The following is a 7,740-nucleotide window of genomic DNA, read 5'->3' as shown; positions in this document are numbered from 1 at the left end:
TTCCAACGTGTTCCAGCCTCGACCATCATCGTGGCCATGAGTCGTACGCTCTTAACCGATCAACGACCTTGAACCGATTTCTCATATATATAAATACACAAGCTACTGTGTCTCGTGTATATACACGACATCCCGTTGTGTATCGAAGCGCTGAAAGAATGGTGCACGGTATTTGATCCGGAGGTGGTGGGGGGGGGGGGGGTGTACCGAAGAATTTCGTTACGAACGCGACGACGACGACGAAGCTCGTTTTAGAGCGAGTAGAGGGCCAATCGATAATCGCGCGCGAAACGTATCCATAAATTCCGCGACGCGGCACGTGTACACGCCTGTATGAAAATTACAAAGCTATTAATTACGGGCGCGATAAATTAAGCAGCCGTGGGGCCATTATAGAGCGCGAGCCCCGGTGAATTGTTGGTAAACTTGGTCCAAGTACGCAACACGGGCACGGCGGCGATGCTTGGCCCAACGCGGCTCACCAGGCATATAATAATGGTTGGTTAGAATGCTAATATATGTCCGGACGGGGGTAGCACCGGGGGACCTTGCATCATCGGAGGACCCAACTGGGCACTCGCGCTACCTCCTGGCCGGACACCGCATAATCTACACCCCGAGACGTTATTACTCCCCGAGACACTAAAACCCTCATTCTCATCCCCCCCCTCTACTACCACTACCCCCTACTACCCCCTATCTTCATCTATATACACAGCGTCGAGCTACCCTAGCTCCGCCAAGTCCGAGAGAACCCTTCGACCGCTGCTCTCCGAACGCCTTCGAGCTACTCTCCAACTCTCCCGAGACTAATTGCCCACCACCGCTTCTCTCCTCGAGGACCATCTCTCTCTCTCTCTCTCTTCCTCCACCACCTTAGGAGACGACCTATCTCTGCACCACCGGGCCAATATTCCAGATACCGCAGAGTTTCTCCACAAGAGAGATCGAGTTTATATACATGTGTATGTACCTGAAAAAGAATACGTGTCCGGATCTAGCGCTTATCTATCCTAGTAACGTACGTAGCAGCCAAGTTTAGGACTAGGACACACCGAGAGTGGAAATTTCATTCAAGGACATTCTATACACAAAGGTTGTATCGTCCAACGGACGCAGCACACGCATGCACGTGGTAACACACACACACACACACAGATACAGGATGCAGGGGGTGGTCGGTTCAAAGAGCACGGGTTGGCAGAGCGAGGAGTCCCTTGATCCGTGCGCGTCGTACGTTCCTGGATCTGATCGTTTCGGAGTGGAAACTTGGAAGGGTTGTAGGTGGTCGGTCGTTGGCGAGGCTGAGGCGGAGGTGGTGGACATCGGACGGACATTTGGAACTGGCACGAGAGTTGGATGGTCGAGGTGAGGGGTCAGGGGGTGGCGTACAAGGAGGTTTGGCGGGACCAGCCAGGCAGCAGAAGGGGAGTGACGGCTCTCGGGCAAGAAGGAGATTTCCTTGCTGTCCCGTCCACATGCTCGATTCAGTTCACCGTCGAGTGGCAAAGTAAGCCGGTGTTGGTGGGTGCTGCTCGAGAGAGGGAGAGGGAGAGGGAGAGAGAGAGAGAGAGAGAGAGAGCTAGGGCCAGAAGCACAATGGCCGGCCTGGCCTGGCCTGCCGGGGGCCACGTCAGCTCGAGCGCGCGCGAGCCAGCTCCTGCCTTTGTACCCAGGGATGTTCTCTAAGAAGGACTCGCAAACAACCGTCATCTCCTCGACGTTTCTCCTATACAAACCTCAACCGACCTGACTGACGCTATCCCCGCCCCTGCACCTCTCTATCCACCTCTGCAAATTGGAAACTCCGCATTAATCGCCATTTTCCATTTAGTCGCCTCGCACACAATTACGTCCTTCCTCCCCCCCCCCCTCTCTCTCTCTCTCTCTCTCTCTGGAATATAATATAGTACTTTTGACAGCGAGCCAAATCCTCGCAACTCTTCAAAATCGAGGTTTTTCCTAATCGCGAATCAGCGATGATCGTACGCTCGTTTCTCTCGATTTCCTTCAATAGCTATTATTTATCTCTCGTAAGATTCGTTATTCGAACAACGGTATGCGTAACCCGATGGAATCTATCAGGAGAGACCGCGGCTCCAGCAAAATAGGAAAATAATGATTTTACAAGAATTTATACTAATAGTCTCGTGTTACACCTGTCCCGTATATTCACGCCCGGTGGAAACGTACAAGGGACACCACATACCTCTGCGTGAAATACACTCTCGAGTAACTAACATCAAACCTGTATCGTCTGGCACTTGCGAGTTATTCAACCGCAGTTGACTCTTATTAATTTAAATGGAAATAACTAGAAGGTTCTGCACACACTTGTGTGTGTATATAAACTCAACACAGCTATAGTATCTCGTAAAATTCGACGGATAATCCGCTGGAAAACTTTTCATTTATCGAGCTGACCGAATGGAAGCTATATGATCGATACAACTCGTCTACGAAGAAAAAATAAGATACGAGAGAAACTCGTATAGCAAATATTTGCCTAAAAATCAATGTACGATCAACTGGATCTAGGTTCAAGATCGTTGAAACGTTGGATATTCGAGATCCAAGGGAAGTTAGCAATGTTCAGCTTCCACTCCAGTATATATATATATACACAAAATTCTCAAAGATAGTCTTTCCTACATCATGAATCAATAAACGAACGAATTATCGCAGGGAAGATCCGAGATAATACGTCAGCATTCCCCCGATTCCTGGGCGTTGGAGGAGCGACCGGTCAGGAGGCATATAATGAGTTTTAAACGTCTCCCTCGAATAGGTGCGGAGGAAGGGAGGCCGGGGGTCGGCGTGGGTCTGGGTAGAGGGAGCGAGAGGGTCGCGCGAAACGGTAACCGAAATACATGTTGCGTGCAGGACGGAGACGGTACTGCAGGCATGCCGGCTTTACACGGGGGACGACAGGACGCATAATATAACGGACGTGCATAAATCCACGTGCCAGTCAACAATGTGCATAAATACTGGCCCCTTGTAACGCGGTCTCTGCGGGTGGGTGGCTGTTTAGGGTGGCTTCGGGGGTTGAGGTTTGGCCGAATCGCGCAACAACTATGCGGCGTCGCAGTTCCTCACTCCGAGGAGACAACCTGTGGTTATATGCTCGTCAGACGAGCACACGTATATGCATCGCACCTATACAGTGAATCCGCAGCCATACCGAATCGAATGAAACGAAATTTCAAGACTAACCTTCGCTGGCTCCGATTGCAACCCACTTTTCTCCACCCATATATATATATATATATATAGTGTGTAGCGGCGTATATGCAACGCGCGGAAGAAGAAAGAAAGTTTAAAAGTTTAGCCGCAACACAAAAGCTCCGCAGAGATTTCTATTCTACCTCTGCAGATTCGTATATAGTTATATCTATATATATAGATGAGGAGAAGTATATTTATTCGAATCGAAATTGCAGCGGGCAATCGAGTAACGATTCGAGACGTCCTCTCCTCGCGAGACGTATAAACTTTGATAATGTCTTTAGTACTCTGATATCCAGGACTCGTTGCGAAGTAATAACGGCCTCTGTACTTTCTAAAGAGGCAATAAGAGAAGGGTCGCTTAACCAGAGAGAGAGAGAGAGAGAGAGAGAGAGAGAGAGGGTGACCGGAGGAGAGGCAAAAAACACATACACGCGGAAGCGGAAAGAGGGAAAACAAGATTCCAAGGGATCCCGTCGCCTTCCCGGGAGGCTACCGGTTGCGTTCGTAAATACACATATATACGTTTCAATCTCCGGCGTAATCCCGGACGGGCGACGGTATTAGAAAAGTTTTTCCTGCCACTACATCAGGGCCATGCCGCTTGCTTAGCCGGCTTACGCTACCCCTCCCTCTTCTTCCACTCTCGCTTCTTCGCTCGTCCCGTCGGACGAGAGCACCGCCGAAAGTAACCGAAGCTCCAGGAGACTCTAACACACACACACACACACACACATATATACTCGCCACAGTCGAGCAAGATTCCGAGACTAATGGCAAAGGCTAAGGCTAAAACGAAACGAGCAAGTCGCCCGCCACCGCTGCCGCGCCGTCGTGATTACCGAGGAAAAATCAGGAAGTACGAGCCACGCCGATACGTAACTCGGTTTCCGGATGCTCCCGCGCGCTCCGCTAGACCATGCTCCGTCGCTATCTTCGGGCCAAAGCCAGGAGCTAAAGGACACCAGGGACCACGGAGACCGTACCACCAGTTTCGCAATCTTATCCGGCCAGTGTGCTTCCCCCCCCCCCTCCCCTCACTCCTGTCCACAGTATCTTCGGCAACCCTTTCCAAAAGCGCAACGCCGAAACCCACCCTCCCGCCCCCTTACTTCATTTCTCCCAGCTCTTTATCCCGACCGCCGTACAACCATGTATTCTCTTATTCCAAGTTTCCACTTGCGAGCATCCGCTGGCCAGGACGAGCGTGTGTTCTTTGCCCGAGTGTGCGGCGACGTCCTCGTAAATAGTTGAGTCGATAGTCGAGGATATCGGCTAATATTCCGAGAGACACCGTTATAGGTATCTCGTGCGCCCGGCTCTCTCGCTCGATTCGATAAATGACGCCTGCTACGTCTCTCATGGACATTTTCCCACCCCCCTTCCCTCCTAGTCTGCCAGCACTAACCTTACCTATATACCTCGAGGCAGGACCGACGACTGTACAATATTTATATTATCCCAACAGGACACTCCCGGGTAACACGGACATGATTGCAATCCCGTTCATATATCTTCAGCTATACGGCCAAACGCGACTCTACGCCACGCTGGGGACGTATCAAAACCGGCGGCCACCTTGCACCGAACCACGGACAGCGCCATCATAATATTTTCAGATAAACCTACGATTTCATCTCTATCTCATTCTCCACCCGCTATATCCTCCTTGGCTATCCAATGAGAGACCCGCTCCGTCTGCTCGGCCTCCGCGAGCATCATCGCCGCACTCGTCCCTCGACAAATTCGTCGAACCTTCCATTCCATTCCATTTCCACCATTGCACTGCTTTTATATACACACCTTGTCTTATATTCCTCCATGTAGTTTGTTATTTATTTACTATATTTTTATATAAATGTATATACGAAAATTTAACAGTAGTGTCCAAATGTACGAAATTGCAAATAAACGCTTTTTTAACTCTGCCACATTTGTTTGCTGTTTAATTTGCGGAGGGAATCATGATGAGATGACGTCGACACAATGGAATATTGATGGAGGAAAGCGGAAACGCGCGGTGGTGGCTGAAGAGAGACGAGGAGAGGAGCAGAGATGGGACGAGGGAGCAGAAGAGGAGAGGTAAATGAGGCGAAGCCAATCGTTTCATTGCATCAATAGTCGTAGCGGAGTTGTACCAACTTTCTTGATAAATCCCGCTTACTTTGCGCCATAACATAACTTTACAGAATCGGAACCACGGCCATGGAAGAATTGCGATTTGTAACTTTAGATGAGGTCCCCCGCGGAGTCTATCCCCCACCACTCTTTAACCGTATTACCGAGGCCCCTATCCTCCGCTACGAGAACCTTCCTCCGCCACCCCTCCACTCTTCTTCCGCGCAGAGGATTTTGAAGAAAACTCCTGCGGGACCAGCACCGGTTACGATCGCGGAAACTCCTCGAATTAACGTACCCCCCACTGGATCCTTGCGAGGCCTCCTGGACGAACGCTCGAGGAGAGAAAAAGTAGGATCGATAAACTCCTCAAGGTCCTCGATCAGCTTCGTCGATGATCCTGAAAGAACATTTGGCTACAGTCACAGTCGAATCGATGTTGAATCGTGTACCAACGCAACGTCTCGCGCGAGGTGTATAACTCGAAGAAGCAACATTCTTATGCTCCACCATCTTTTTTATTCTAAATCTTCCTCTCCCTTAATTATTTCTATATATGTATATATTTATTAATTTCTGCCGATTCTTCTTCTTCGAAAGTACACAAGAGATTGTCCGAATCTCGCGATGAGAGTTATTCAATATCGATAATCGCGGGTAGAATCGATCGATCGTGCCACGCGACGCCGCAGCATCGAGTGACGAACGGAAGGGTGGAGAGGGGGTGGGGAGAGGGGCAATAAGAGGGCTAAGGTGAATTTAACAGGGCGCGGAAACATCAATGAAAAGCTAAGCAATCGAGCGAGGTCGTCTACGCGAGATTTCGATCATTAATCGCCCTGGATGAATCGTGTCGAACGCGGTAGGTTAATTTTCCAGGAATAATTGGGATCGGAACTGATCGATTCGGGGCTCGCAAGGAGGTGGCGAAACGCCGTCTAAGTCATCTCATTCGTCTTCGGTAAGATACTCGAGAAAGGAGATCATCGATTTCGTTGGCGGAAGGCTAAGGAAAATTAAATGATGCAGACCCTCGTTGAAGGAGAGTTATTTGTCACGGTCGTTGAGATGGTCTTCGCCCTCCGAAGGTGAGTCTCGCCCTCCCCTGCCTCCGCTACCCCCTCTGCACAGCCACCGGCTTATTCGAACCCTCTCTCTCTCTCCCATACTTTGATCCAACGAAACCACCATTTGTAACGAGTCTATTATATACATTCGATGCTAAACTGCTATATATATATATATACAAATGACTCGACTCGATCGGCTTAAATAATGATGAACAAACTTACGTGCACCGATGACCCGTATAAAACGCGTTGCACAGAGAAACTGTAGCGCGATAGAAAAATATTTTTAGCAAATGAAATACGTGTATATATATATATATATACGAGTGAACAAATAGTTTAAACTCCAAGTAAATATTTCTAGCGAGGACCTGTTGATGCTTTTAACGGTGCTTGTAGTTTCATTTTGGGCCATGGATGGGTGGGAAAGTTCGAAACCCTTCGAATAGGAACGAAAAAAAAAAACAGAAGAAATATATATGGGTTGGCGATAAAAATGCTGTGGACGAGACAGAGAGGCGATTCGTGTGATGCTCGATGAAGATCTTATTATTAGCTATATTCGGGGGAGAGTTTTAAAAATCCTTCGATCTATTGCTCTTCAGCATCGTCCATTCCCCAACTATACATATACATGTATACGTAATAAACTATACATTATTCTCGATGAGCGAGGAAAGATGATTGTCCAGAGGGAGTAGGATCGAGGGTGGACTGTCTAGTTCTTGAGGAATTCGAGTAGACCGTTTGCGGATTTTAATGGAGAGGAAGAGTTGCCACTAGAGGAGAAGTAGGAGGGTGGTGGAGGGGGGAGGGGGGTCTTCCGGCAAATTGGCATTCTTCTTTCTATCGGAGTGACAGGGGCGGGTTTGACAATCGCCAGCTTCTTTGAACGTCCCTGGATCCGAAGTGAAGTGATCTCCGACTGGCACGGTCGACTCTACCTCGGCTCCGAAAACCCCCTTTTTACCCGACGACCGACTCCTCCACAGGCGTTCACGGTGCCATTGTGCGCGACTAATTAGTCGAAGCGCGAGATCGAGAAGCGAACGGCTTTAATTAACATTCCTGGCTCGCCCACTGCCTTGCTACCTTCTCGGAAGGGCAAATTGAAGGCTGTAAATGTCGGTGGAGCCGAGAGACGCCCTATCCCCCCTCTCGTCCCTCCTCCCCCACCCCCTCACAGAAATTAGACACTATCTCTCCACTGATTCCACGCGGCGCACAATTTCCCCGAATTTTCCACTTTGTTTTATTCGTCGATACGCACTTGCAGCGTACCTACATATATATATATATATATATATATATGTGAATACTCGAA

This window comes from Prorops nasuta, unplaced genomic scaffold (genome assembly GCF_024137725.1).
Source record: "Prorops nasuta isolate Cenicafe-Biocafe unplaced genomic scaffold, Cenicafe_Pnas_1.2 PNAS00024, whole genome shotgun sequence".
Classification (NCBI taxonomy): Eukaryota; Metazoa; Arthropoda; class Insecta; order Hymenoptera; family Bethylidae; genus Prorops; species Prorops nasuta.
The sequence above is the reverse complement of the archived record's forward strand: the minus strand, read 5'-3'. Positions refer to the sequence as shown.